The 14,208-nt window shown below is 42.4% G+C and overlaps 1 protein-coding gene and 1 non-coding gene across 2 annotated transcripts in view; both read left to right on the forward strand.

The window, feature by feature from the left end:
• The first annotated feature begins 322 nt into the window (after positions 1-322).
• GABPB1 (GA binding protein transcription factor subunit beta 1) overlaps positions 323-14,208 on the forward strand; it is a 46,345-nt gene continuing 32,459 nt past the window's right edge. Inside the window, exon 1 of the mRNA XM_075006540.1 lies at positions 323-444. The gene's annotated coding sequence lies outside the window, so the exon portion shown is untranslated. The remainder of the gene's footprint in view (positions 445-14,208) is intronic.
• LOC142019942 (18S ribosomal RNA) lies at positions 8,468-8,859 on the forward strand. Its single transcript, XR_012647239.1, has one exon. It is a non-coding gene; the product is annotated as an 18S ribosomal RNA (ribosomal RNA).

Consider the following 14,208-nt stretch of genomic DNA (forward strand, 5'->3'; position numbering starts at 1 on the left):
ACCTGGAGCCCCCTCCCCCTGCGGGCGGGAAACAACGCAGGCAGAGAACATGGCCGGTCCTGAAGGCTCAACTCCCACCCCCCCTGCCGGGCCTGGTGTCCATTTCTGCGCATGCGCCGTAAGGTGCACCAAGGCCGTATCCCTCCGCCAAGCCCCTTTTGTCGGGGATATTTGTGTAATAAGATAATCCCCGCACCCCAATGGTAAGTGTCATGCGCCCCGCAAAACGCTAGCCCTTCGTCAACCCGAAGTCGCCCCGCTTCAGTGCAGAGAGGGCGCACTGCCCTGACCTGATCGCCCTCTCTCTCCTCCCGCCCGCTGTGTCCCTCCGCCAGGCGCAGCAGCAGGGACTTTTGTGTGGGGCTTTTGGGCGCCGTTGAGAGGCGGCCTTTGGCGCCCGTGGTTGTTGTTGTGGACGGCGGTGACGGCCGGGCAGGCAGCACGGTAAGGCCCCATCGCTGTGCCCCGTCTCTCCCCCACCCCTTGGGCCGGCCAAGCTTTTCCAGGTCAGTCTGTGCCTTTGTAGGGCCCTGTTACCGGATGTGGAAGTTGATCTCTTCGCTGGTAAAAAATAATTCCACTTCCCCCGGAACCCGGCGCCGCGGCTCCCTCCGCAGCGCCCAGCCCAGCCAGGATTTCCTGTTGGGGAGAGCGGGCGGGCCGGCCGGCCTTCCGGGGACCCCGCCGCACGGGGGGCGCCCGGCGGGCTGGGCGGGTGGGGGCGTACGTGTGAGGGGGTGTGGGAGTGGACAGGCTGCGGTGTGTGAGCTGATGGGGGCTCGCTGAGCTCTGGGGGGCAGGGGTGGGGGAGCGTGTTGGATGGACTGTGGGGGTCGAGGGGTTGGGAGGTGGCTGAGCATGTGGGGGAAGAGGGCGGTGGTGAGTGAAATGTCGGATATGTGCTGTGGGGTTGGGAGGCTGTGGTGTGTAAGGAGATGAGCGGTGGTTGAGTATTGCGGGGATAAGTGGTGGGAGCGTGTGCGAGGGGATGGGGGCTTGTTGAGCTCTGGAGGTCGGGGGGTGTGATGGGGTGCCTGTTGGATATGTGCTATGGGATTGGTATGATGTGGTGTATCAGGAGCTGAGCACTGCGGGAATAAGTGGCATGTGGTGGGCTGTATGTTGGATGTGTGATTTAGGGGTGGTGAGGAGGTTGTAGGGCTGACTGAACACTGTGGGGGAAGGGTTGCCAACCTCCAGGGTTGTTCTGCAGTCTCCAGGAATCAAAAATCTGTAATTGATGAGTGTGTTAGGCAGTGAAACCTCTAAGAGTAGGTCGAAACAAAAATGGCAAGGGTGCGGGGAGAGGTAAAAGGTCTTTGTGGTGGGATGCATATTGGATGTGTGCCATGGGAACAGGGAGGTGGTAGCGTGTGTGTGTGTAGGCACACATCCAATCTTTATCCCACCACAAAGACCCTTTACCTCTCCCCGCCACCCCCTCCCCCGAATTGCCATGTAATGAAGGGGCTTGCTGAGCGTTGTGGGGGACGGTAAGGTATGTGTGCCTGCCTGCGAGTGCACACTGCATATAATAGTTCTTTCTGCTTGTTGTGTCTAATATTTTAGTGAGAAGCAGGCTAGGGAGTAGATGACAGGTTTTCCCCAGTAGTTCAGCAGTTTACTTTCTTAAAGGGATGTTGCTTCCAGGGTCTCAACTGCTCCACTCTTTTTACCCCACAATACCAATCTGACAGTGCATTTCCGGTCTGGCTTTGGGCTGGAGTGCAGGTTACTTTTGTTGGTATCGTACCTTCTTTGTAAGTGTTTCCAGGCCAGAAGTGCTTGCATTTTGAGGAGGATAAAATCACTCTGTTTTGTAGTGTCTGTGTCATTTTAAAATACTTGAAGTATGTAAAGTTATTCTGATAAAGCATAGTTTCTTGAACAGCTGTTTCTCAGAGGTGATTAACAATACAAATTGATTTACATGTTATCAGACCCCTGAAAATAATTCTCTTTTTAAAATTGAGGGTTGTTCATGTTAAACTCAGTCTTGGAATTTACTTTTTAAATCAGTTTTAAATGACTACTTATGCTCGCTATTAAAGTGCTTTTTGCTTGTTCTAGTTGGGTGTAATCTGGAGAAAAGAGTTATTAGTCATAAATTTACATGGATACCTATGTAAAATGAGCTGGAAATAGTTATGTTTGAACTTGTATTTAAAATTCAATATACTAGGGATCTGATGCTTTGAATAAAATGTGTGTGATTTTAAAATAAAATCCATGTAAACTGAAACTGCTTTCTTTCCTTCAGAAGATTTAGGACATGTTATGAACACCACACATTCAGTACCTGGTATACGCTAAGTGCATCTCTTATACCAAGTCCAGTTTGCCTTGTGAACTATAAAAAGCACAAGTCCAAATGTAAAGATTCATAACCAATTCTCAGCCAAGAATGTTCTTCCTTAAAACAGGTTTTGGGTCTATTAACAAAATAGGAACTGTGGCGTCATTATAGACATTTACATTACGAAACTATTACTATTCATGTCATCTGCTCTCTGAGAAAGCAATTTTTTTCTGAAACATGTGTCATTGAAAGTTTTGTTAAAATAGGTAGAAACATTGGGAAGCAACCAGTAGGGGCAGAGTTGCTTCACTGTTAGGTTAAGAGGCTGACATGATAAAACATTAAAAATTAAAACTTTGCTTCTGATCCTGCATATTAAATAATATTTTAATTCTGTCTTCTGTAGCTCAGATCTTTAATATCAAACTGCATATTTATGTTCATCCCATGATATGGGGGGGATGATAAAACAAACAGTGAGTTCTGATGATTTGCAAGGAAATGACTCAAGAACTTGATGGATGTACTTTAGAAATTATTGGATGCAACATGTTAGATGATATATGTTGTGAAAATAAAATCAATGCATCAGAAGTGATCTCAAGAAGAATTACCATATAGAAACAAGTAGTTTAGGCTCCATGCATGTACTAGCATGCATTTTTAGTTTAAATTAAAGAGTGGGGTTTTTTTTATGTTGATGGTGGTAAAGGAAGCAACGCCTTACCTTAAAATCAATCATTGTGGTACAGGTTAAAACTGTCTAATGTGGAACTCTCTGGTCTGGTAACATCCATAATCCAGCATGATTTTAGTTAGCCGCACAATCACTTTTCATGTGTGTGTCTAAGTTTCCCATGGTCCCATAAAGTTTGATTACAGCCACCAGTCCTGTCTCTTAGTGTTCTGTGCTGTTATTTATCTGTAATTTACACCTAAATGTCTTCTAAGAGCCCAGCAAGCAAACAAAGTGTTGGTAATGAGCCAGACAATGTTGATCTCCCATTGTGCGGCATGTTCTCATCCAGCCCTGTTCAGGTCCCAAGGATGCCTGATGAGAGGGATTCAACCTTTACTGTGTCAGTACTTGGAAAATCAGAAATAAGTTGATTTCAGTGATAATATTTTAACACTGATTTGATCAGCAGTTCTCAAACTGTGGGTCAGGATCTCAAAGTGGATCACGACCCCCATTTTAATGGGTTCACCAGGGCTGGCTTAGATTTCCTAGGGCATCAGGCTGAAGCTTGAGCCCTCTGCCTTGGCCAGAATGGAAACCTGTGGGGCAGAGGCTTGAGCCCTGCACAACAGAAAATCTACTTGGGTCTGTAGCCCTTGAACCTCAGCCTCCTTTTCCTTCACCACAACCTACGTGGTGGTGTTCAGGCTTTGGCTCTCCTACCCAGAGTGGCAGAATTCGGGCAGGCTAAGGGTTTGTACCACTTTCTTGGGCTCATACAGTAATTTTTACTGTCAGAAGGAGATTGAAGTTCAGTGAAGCTTGCGAGCCCCTGAATTAGATAATGAAATATAAAATGACATGTTTTATTTAATAATTTTTGCTAACATTTATGTATTGAGACTTTAAGTATTTTCAGTGGTTTTTTTGACACCTAGAGTATGTATACAAAGCTATTAGCCTGATTTTTTTTCCAGAGATGCTGAATAAGCTTCCATTGACTTCAGTGAGAGTTGCAGTACTCAGCATCTCTGAAAACCAGGTCAGTGATTGTGGGGGCAGATAAGCTTTGAAACAGCAAAAAAGAAAATCCATTTCTGAAGAATAAATATGAAGTGGCTGTGAGAAGTGATGGGACTTCCCAGGGTTCCAAAGTGATGGGACTTCCCAGTGTTCCACAGCACAATTCTCTTGGTCTTTATCAGATCAGTGGGGCAGCATATTCTATTCTTTTGGGCTCTTGACTTTAAGCACACATCCCTAGCATAGATACCGTGATTGGTGGCACAACTGAGCCTGCAGTAAACTGCACTGTTGTAGGTCACGCTGCTCTAGTGCATTGGCTACTGAAAAGTAAATTGTGATCTTCTGGTAAATCTTAGAGCCTGTGACAGGTGATCCTGACTGGTTTGGCCAGGAGGCTATCAGGTGCTAGCATTTCAGCTGCCCTTTTCCCTCAGGAGCTGGTGCTGTGCTTCCCCTGCCTTCTGGGAGCCACCTGCTTGATATGTAGGGTGGATGAGGCAGAGGAGGAGAGCATGGTTATCATGGTGTCTAACTAATCCCTATCCCCATATCCTGTCCCCGCAGATGGGGGGACACCACAAGGCTTCAGAATGAGGCAACTTTCTGGTTGCTGCTCCTATGTCTGAATATGCTTAGCATACTGAAAAGAGCAGTGTGAGTCTCACTTGCTCACACATTCCTATGGTAATTTTTAGAAACATATATCTAGATTTTTGGTTTCTACTGGTGGTACCTGTCATAATATTAATTCCCTTTAATTGGGAGCCTCCTGGAATCTGGAGGCTCCTGCAGCTAAATTGGGAGACTGGTCATGGTTACTAACTGTCCAGCAGGGCTAAGGCATAGTCTCCCCCATTACCCTGCCCTGTCTCACCCCTGAAAGTGGTCCATGTGTCTAGCAGTCCCCGGGGTGGGAGGTAGGGAATGCTGCATGCTGCCCCCATTAGCAGTCAGTGTCTCCACACCTACCCTTGGTGGGGAATGGGGAGCCTCATCCATATCCCTGAGTGACAGCTATAGTAACCTAACTTTTGTTCACATGGCTACAGCTACAAAGGCATAAGCAAGGCCTCCGAATGTTCTGCTCTCGTCTGCCTTGTTTCTTATCACTATATCTGATGTCTTGTACTGCTGCCAGGGGGAAGAAAGTTCCAACCCATTTAGACCGTGACACTTCAAATTTAACAACTTGAATTGCTACTGAAAGTAAATAAGCCAGTGCAATTCGTTCAAAACAGATATACTGTGTTTCTGGTACTTCACAGGTGTACGTCTGAATTTTCTTCCAGCTGTGGCTCCTATGTGCTTTTCAAGGTAGCTGTGTGATGTATGTGGCAGTAATTGAGTCGAAAAGTCCAAAAGCTAAAGGATTATTGTGAAGAATTTCAGATACAAATGAGAGCATCCCAATCACTTTGTCAGTCACAAGCAAAACACTGCTGCTTGCCAGTGACCATGGTGGTCAGAGTAGGCGTTTGGCTGGGGTCTGGCTAAAAGGTTTGCTCAAGTAGCAATGTCAGGAATGTGAGCAAATTCACATCCCTAACTGACGTAGCTAAGCTGGCAAAAGCTCTGGTGTAGACACAGTTAAATCATGATAATCCTTTTTCCAATGTGTAGCTATTTTATGTGGATGCTGATATAAACTATCCCAGTAAAAGAACTCTTGTGGTATAAGCTGTGCTTTCACTAAGCATGTGTGCTGATGTAGCTATACCAACATCCTCTTTCTAGTGTAGAGAAGGCCATGCAAACAATTAATTTAGCAACTATTCATAAACATCAAGATATTATCCTCAACCTATTGACTTTGTTTTTTGGTCATGTCTCGGGTGATTGATTAATTTTTCCAGGTTACTTTCAGGAATGCAGTTGGAGATCCCAAAGACCATATTTACTGGTCAGATGAAAAGGATGCATCTTTGAAAAGAAACAACTTCCCCTGCTCTCCATAGTGTTCAATCACAATTCTACTGAAATCCAATAGCAGTACTTAATGTGTAATAGTTTCATATTCTAAGGGCAAAACAACTGACTGTAATATTTTACTGTACTATATAGGACTAGATTCTTGGTCTTCCTTGTGTCACTTTAAGCAGATGGAATATGACAAGAAGCATCCTTAGAGCTGTCCTAAAGGGGCAGCTGAGGGTTTCTCTGGCAGGGGAAGAATCCTAGGCTGCTGGTATAAAACCTCTTTTGAGATGATGTCATGTTGGCAGAGGACTAGTGAGGAAATATTCTGGGATGAGGGTTGTGCTCCATAGATTTTTGTGCCATTGCAACAGACTCTAGAGGTCTGTTTTAGCTGTTGTACATTAGGACAGCTCTTTGGTTCCTCTGACTTTTTATGTTAGGGCTGTCTCAGAAACAGGAAATTCGCAAAAGATGGCAAAGAACCACTGTTGCCAATATCTACTCTAGTATAGGACAGTGTTTTCCCCAGAAACTGAAATTAGGGGGTTTGAATTTCGGGGGGCGGGATGTGTGTTATGGGGGCCAAGGAGGGGCTTTGAGGATGAAGGTGGGCTGTTTGATAAATGACAAGTAGTGCAGATTGGAAAATAATCTCAACCATACATATAAAACGATGAGGTCTAAATTAGCTGTTACCACTCAAGAAGGATCTTGAAATCATTGTGGAGAGTTCTCTCTAAACATCCTCTCAGTGTGTAGTGGTAGTCAAAAAAGCTAACAGGATCTTAAGAACCATAAGAAAAGTGATAGGTAAGACAAAAAAAATCACAAAGTTGCTATATAATTCCACAGTATGTTCACATCTTGAATACTGTGTGTAATGTGGTCAGCTCATCCCCAAAAATATATGAATAGGAATTTGAAAAGGTACAGAGAAGGGATAGTAAAATGATTAAGGATATGAAACTGGAGGAAAGATTAAAATGTCTGGGACTCTTCAGCTTGGAAAAGAGGCAACTAAGTAGGGACTATGATGTGTGTAAAATCTTAACTACTGTTAAAATAGTGAGTAAGAAAGTGTTATTCAATCCTTACCATAAAACAAGGTCTAGGGGTCACCTAACAAAATTATTTATCAGCAGGCTTTAAAAACAAAATAAAGTATTTTTTCACACAACACACTCTCAAAGCGTAGGACTCCTTGCTGGGGATGCAGTGAATGCCAAAACTCTTAACAGCATTGCTAAAAGAACTAGGTCAGTTCCTGAGAACAGGTCCATTAGTGGCTATTTATTAGGATGGGCAGGGATGTAACCTCATGCTGCAAGTATCCCTAGCCTCTGTAATAAGCTAAAACTGGATGACAGGGATGCATCACTTGATGAATACCTTCCGTTTTCATTCCTTTTGAAACACCTGGAATTGATCACTTGTAAGACAGGGTACTGTGCTAGATGGACGATTGGTCTGACCCAGTATGGCTGTTCTAATGTAAAAATTATTACAATAAAACTGTCTAGTACAGAGCCTCTCCAAGATGATGATCTTTCAAGATAGCAACAATTTGAGATAAAAATCTTGGCAAATAATGCATTTTAAAAATCTTGGCCTACTAGGAAACACATTTGTAGACATTTCCCAGTCACAAATCTAGCAGTCTGGAGTCAAGTCACTAAAACGTAGTCGAGCAAACATAGTCCATAGTTCCTGTAACATGTCCCTCACTTTTTCCCTCCACTGTACGTCACTTCCTTTTGTCTTTGGTTAGTGGAGACACACAATTCAGAGATGCTTTCACACCTCCAGTCACTCACTGTGGCCCCTGTTGGTCATTGTGCCACTTTCATTCCACCACTTCGTTGCTGATGGCTTTGTGCTATCACCTTCTGCTGCCACCTGCCATTGTGACGTCTACAAATTGGTCTCATGAGGTTGCAGCTCTCAGGCTATATCTAGGTTGTAGGCTTCTGTTGACAACGCTTCTGTTGACAGTTTTGTCAACAGAATGTGCATTCAGACTGCAGATTTCTTGGAAGAGATCTGCCTGTCAGGAGAATTCTGTCGACATCCCTGTACACGTTCCATGAGGAAGAAGGGGGCGTGTCTTGACAGAGGTTTTTTTTGCCAACATTTGGCCCCACGTGGGCAGGCCAAATGTGAGAAAAGCCTCTCCTGACAGAACTGTCAGCAAAAGATAAGCAGTTTGCATATCTTTTGCAGACAGTTCCCTGCAATCTAGATGCCGCCTCAGAGATTTCAGCTGTCAATGAGGGAGCGTCACAGCTAGTGTAGGCCAGGCTGTCTCTTCCGCAAAAACACTGTCCCAGAGCTAGTCTAAGCATTTCAGCTCTAAAGTGGCCATTAAAAAGAAAAAAGAAAAAACGTTAATTAGCTGTCTTTAAACATTTGATTCAAACAAGTAAACTAGTGTTTATGATTCTTAGGCAGACCATCAAACAAAGCACCTGTCCATACCCTTTCTCTCTACTGGGATCTGGCATTTCAACTGAGGGAGGTGCTCCACGGTTGGAATGGGCTAAGTACAGTTCTTGAGCGCTTCATTCATACAGTAAGGATAACCCCTTTTCATTACTCTGACATTCAAGTGATTTGTAACCCAACACCAGTCAAAAATGATCACTTGGGCATCACAGTGATGAAACTAGTTGACAAGTGGAGCAGGTACTGGGGAAATTCTGGGGGTGAGTGGACACCCCTCCTGGGTATGAGTGTGGCATGCCCCCATAATGGTGATGAAGCATTTGAATGCCTGCCCTATATACTTTCTATGATACTTCCTGTGCCTACCGTGGTGACTATGGGTAACAGGGAATCAGGGTTCAGTTTTGGAGAAGGAGCCTGAGAAATGGCTACCATGTCCAAGGAAGGCAGCAGGTGTGCAAATTACTCACTCCTGACCTGGGGAGGTAGCGATGAAAGATAATAACACAGAGCACTTAAGAGGCCCTCTAAATGGAATGAGTACACTTTAAAAAATCCAGTGTGTGTGTGCAAGGACATCCATAGTAGAAGAGCATGCACAGTTGAATCAGAAATGGGCATGATGCCACTGAGAATTGCACACGTTTTTCAACTTCCAAGGACAACTTTGAATTCCAAAAGCTACAAACACGCTGTGAAATCTACAGCATCTTTTCCAGAGACGCTACAAAATCTTCTCAGGTCCAATGTAGTTGTGCACAAGTTTATTTTACCAACATATTTCTTCCATTCAGGCCATGTTTGATACGCTATAGATAAAGACTGCCCTTGTTTCCATCAACAAGAAAATCAGTGGCAAGTTAGAGATTTATTACTAAAAATAACCCATTTTGAGCTTATGTAAGTGCAACAAACAAACAGCACTCGAAAAGAAATATTAGAAATAATGTTTAAATAACTGTTGCTGAGTGATCATGAGAAATATCATTGGTGATACCCTTCATCTGTGGAAAATTTCTAATTGCACAAAGTTTTACTGTGAAACTACTGTATATAAGTTGATGTTGTTTTGTATTTGGCTGACAGTGTAATTGCTGTTAAGGTTATTTTTACTCCTGTCTCCACAAGATGGCTCCCTGAACATTTCTTTGGCTACCCTATGTTCAGTTACTCGGGGAAAAGATGATGGGTACAGAGGAGCACATGAATTCGACAGAGACATCTGTTTAGGGGAGGGTCTATTAATGGGGATTTTCTATATTCTAGTAAGGAGGAGAGGATCAAAGATGATAAATTATGGGTAAGACCAGATGAGAAACCATCAAATGAAAGAGTCTAACACATCAGGAAATAGCAGACGGTAAATGGTGACAATATTTTAAAATGCTTATGTACAAATGTTAGAAGCCAAAATAATAAGGGGAGTGAACTAGAGTGCCTCATATTAAAGGAGGATGCTGGTATAACAGGGATAATAAAAACTTCGGGGGAATAAGTACAGTCAATGGGTGCAGTCATACTAGCGTACAAAATATATCAGAAGGGCAGAACAGGTTGTGCTGGTGGGGGAGTGGCACAATACATGAAAGAAAATGTAGAATTAAATGAACCAACCTGTTCTATAGAATCTCTATGGATAGTACTTCTGTGCCGTAATAAGAAAAATGTGACTAAGGAAATATTGTCGACAACCTGACCAGGACAGTGGTGTAAGTGAGTATGAAATGCTAAGGTTGATTGGAGAGGCCATCAAAATAAAAATCTCAATGATAATGGAAGATTTCAACTATCCCCACACTGACTGGGTACATGTCACCTCAGGATGGGATGCAGAGATAACATTTCGTGATACCTTACATGACTGCTTCTTGATGCAGCTGGTTCTGGAACCCACAAGGGGAGAGGCAGTTCTTGATTTAGTCCTAAATGGAGTCCAGGATCTGATCCAACAGGTAAATATAACTGGACTACTTGGAAATAGTGACCACAATGTAGTAAAATATAGCATCCCTGTGGTGGGGAAAACACTTCAGTAGCCCAACACTGTGATATTTCCAGAAAGGGGAACTACACAAAATGAGAAGGTTAAAAAGAAATTAAAAGGAACAGTGCCAAAAGTAAAATCCCTGCAAACTGCATGGGAGCTTTTCAAAGTTACCATAACATAGGCCCAACTTAAATGTATACTCCAAATTAAAAACACAGTGAGAATACCAAAAAAGTGCCACTGTGGCTTAACTACCAGCTAAAAGATGTAGTGAGAGATAAAAAGGCATAATTTAAAAAGTTGAAGTTCAGTCCCACTGAGGAAAACAGAAAGGAGCATAAAGTCTGTAGAGTTAAGTGTAAAAATATAAGACAAAAAGTAGTTTGAAGAACAGCTATCCAAAAATTCAAACAGTAATAACAAAATGTTTTTAAAGTATATCAGAAGCAGGAAGCCCCCTAAACAACCAGTGGGGCCACTGGATGATTGAGGTGCTAAGTGAACACTCAATGATAAGGCCATTGCGGAGAAACTAAATGAATTCTTTGCGTCTGTCTTCATGGCTGAGGATTTAGAGATTTCCAAACTTGAGCCATTCTTTTTAGGTGACACATCTGATGAATTGTCCCAGATTGAGGTGTCATTAGAGGAGGTTTTAGAACAAATTTATAGACTTAATAGTAACAAGTCACCAGGACCAGACGGCATTCACCCAAGAGTTCTGAAAGACCTCAAATGTGAAATTGCACGACAATTAACTGTGGTTTGTAATTTATCCTTTAAGTCAGCATTTGTATCTAATAACTGGAAGATAGCTATTGAGACACCAATATTCTAACAGGGCGTGAGAGGTGATCCTGACAATTACAGGTCAGTAAGTCTAACGTGAGTAGTGGGCAAATTAGTTGAAACTATAGTAAGGAATAACATTGTCAGACACATAGATGAACATAATTTGTTGGGGGAAAAAGTCAACATGGTTTCATGCCTTACTAATGTAATAGAGTTTTTTGAAGAGGTCATTAAGCATGTGAACAAGGGGAATCCAGTGGATATAATGTATTTAGATTTCCAGAAAACCTTAGATAGGGTCCATCACCAAATCCTCTTAAGTAAAATAAGTTATCGTGGGATACAAGGGAAGGTCCTCTCATTGACTGAAAACTGGTTAAAAGACAGGAAACAGACTTGGAATAAATGGTAAGTTTTCAGAATGAAGAGTGGTAACTAGTGGTGTTCTCTAAGTCTTATTTGGACCAATCGTGTGTAGCCTATTTATAAATGATCTGGAGAAAGGGGTAAACAGTGAGGTGATAAAATTTGCTGATGATACTAAACTGCTTAAGATAGTTAAGAACAAATCAGACTGAAGATCTTCAAAAAGATCAAACAAAACTAAATAAGTGGGCAACAAAATGGCAAATGAAATTTAATGTTAATGAAGTAAAGTAATGCACATTGAAAAAATAAACCCAACTAAACATAATCAAAACAAAAAGCAGTCAAGTAGCACTTTAAAGACTAGCAAAATGGTTTATTAGGTGAGCTTTCGTGGGACAGACCCACTTCTTCAGACCATAGCCAGACCAGAACAGACTCAATATTTAAGGCACAGAGAACCAAAAACAGTAAGCAAGAAGGACAAATCAGAAGAAGATAATCAAGGTGAGCAAATCAGAGAGTGGAGGGGTGGGGGGGAAGGTCAAGAGTTAGACTGAGCCAAGTATGCAGACAAGCCCCCATAGTGACTCAGAAAGTTCCCATCACGATTTAAACCATGTGTTAATGTGCCGAATTTGAATATAAAAGCCAGCTGAGATGTTTCTCTTTCCAAAACGGTGCGATAATTCCTTTTCAGTAACACACATACCTTTAGGTCATTGACAGAATGCCCCATTCCATTCAAATGTTGACTAACTGGTTTGTGGATCTGGAGTGTTTTGATGTCTGTTTTGTGCCCGTTGACCCTTTGTCTAAGGGAGTTAGAAGTCTGTCCAACATACAAAGCATCTGGGCATTGTTGGCACATGATGGCATATATGATGTTAGTAGAGGAGCATGAGAAAGTGCCCATGCTCCGGAGAAGATATGTGGACAAAGCTGGCAGCGGGCTTTGTTGCAGGGTACCCTTTGCTTTGTCCACATATCTTCTCCGGAAATACCATCACTGGACCTAACCAGGTTACTCACAGAAGCATGGGCACTTTCTCATGCTCCTCTACTAACATCATATATGCCATCATGTGCCAACAATGCCCAGATGCTTTGTATGTTGGACAGACTTCTAACTCCCTTAGACAAAGGGTCAACGGGCACAAAACAGACATCAAAACACTCCAGATCCACAAACCAGTTAGTCAACATTTGAATGGAATGGGGCATTCTGTCAATGACCTAAAGGTATGTGTGTTACTGAAAAGGAATTATCGCACCGTTTTGGAAAGAGAAACATCTCAGCTGGCTTTTATATTCAAATTCGGCACATTAACACATGGTTTAAATCGTGATGGGAACTTTCTGAGTCACTATGGGGGCTTGTCTGCATACTTGGCTCAGTCTAACTCTTGACCTTCCCCCCCCACCCCTCCACTCTCTGATTTGCTCACCTTGATTATCTTCTTCTGATTTGTCCTTCTTGCTTACTGTTTTTGGTTCTCTGTGCCTTAAATATTGAGTCTGTTCTGGTCTGGCTATGGTCTGAAGATGTGGGTCTGTCCCACGAAAGCTCACCTAATAAACTATTTTGCTAGTATTTAAAGTGCTACTTGACTGCTTTTTGTTTTGAAAGTGTATAGACTAGCATGGCTTCCTCTTTGTTACTATCCAACTAAACATAGAAGATGAAGATCTTGGAGTCATTGTGGATAGCGCTCTGAACACAGCCACTCAATGTGTATCAGCAGTCAAAAAAGCAAACATAATGCTAGGAGTCATTAAAAAGGGAATAAAGAAAAAGAGAATATCTTACTGCCTTAATATAAATCCATGATATGTCTACATCTTGACTACTGCACACACATATGGTTGTCTCATCTCAAAAAGGATATCTTAGCTTTAGAAAAGGTTCAGAGAAGGGCAATGGAAGCATTTAGGTGTTTGGAATGGGTGCCATATGAAGAAAGATTAAAAAGACTGGAACTTTTAATCTTAGAAAAAAGGAGACTAGGGGGGATATGGTAGAGGTCTATAAAATCATGACTGGTGTGGAAAAATTGAAAGAGGAAAAGTTATTTATTTGTTTCTGAACAAAAGAAGTAGGAGTCACCAAATGAAACTAGTGGGAAGGATGTTTAAAACTAACAAAGGAACTTTTTCTTCATGCAGCACATAGTAGACCTGTGGAACTCCTTGAAAGAGGATTTTGTGACAACCAGGACTTTGACAGGGTTCAAAAAAGAACTAGATAAATTCATGGAGGTTAGTTCCATCAATGGCTATTGGCCAGGAAGGGTATTAATGGTGTCCCTAGCCTCTCTTTGTAAGAGGCTGAAAATGGATGACAGGAGAGGGATCACTTTGATTACTAGTTCTGTCTGGCCCTCATATGGCATCTGGCATTGACCTCTGTGGGAAGAGCATACAGTGGGCTAGAATGGACCTTTGGTCTGACCCAGTATGGCTGTTCTTATGTTCTTAAGAGAAATAAAATTTGTATTTGTTGGTCATTTGAAAATTAGATGAGTTTATGAATGTAGAATTTCAGTATGTAAACTCCTGCAAAAGGATACTTCAAATCTAGCTAGTCACAGAGAGGTAGCCTTGTTAGTCTGTATTCTAACTAAACAGAACAACAGTCATGTAGCACTTTAAAGACTAACAAAATAATGAGTTAGGTGAGCTGATCTGAAGAAGTGGGTC

Source organism: Carettochelys insculpta, chromosome 12, assembly GCF_033958435.1.
Source record: "Carettochelys insculpta isolate YL-2023 chromosome 12, ASM3395843v1, whole genome shotgun sequence".
Classification (NCBI taxonomy): Eukaryota; Metazoa; Chordata; order Testudines; family Carettochelyidae; genus Carettochelys; species Carettochelys insculpta.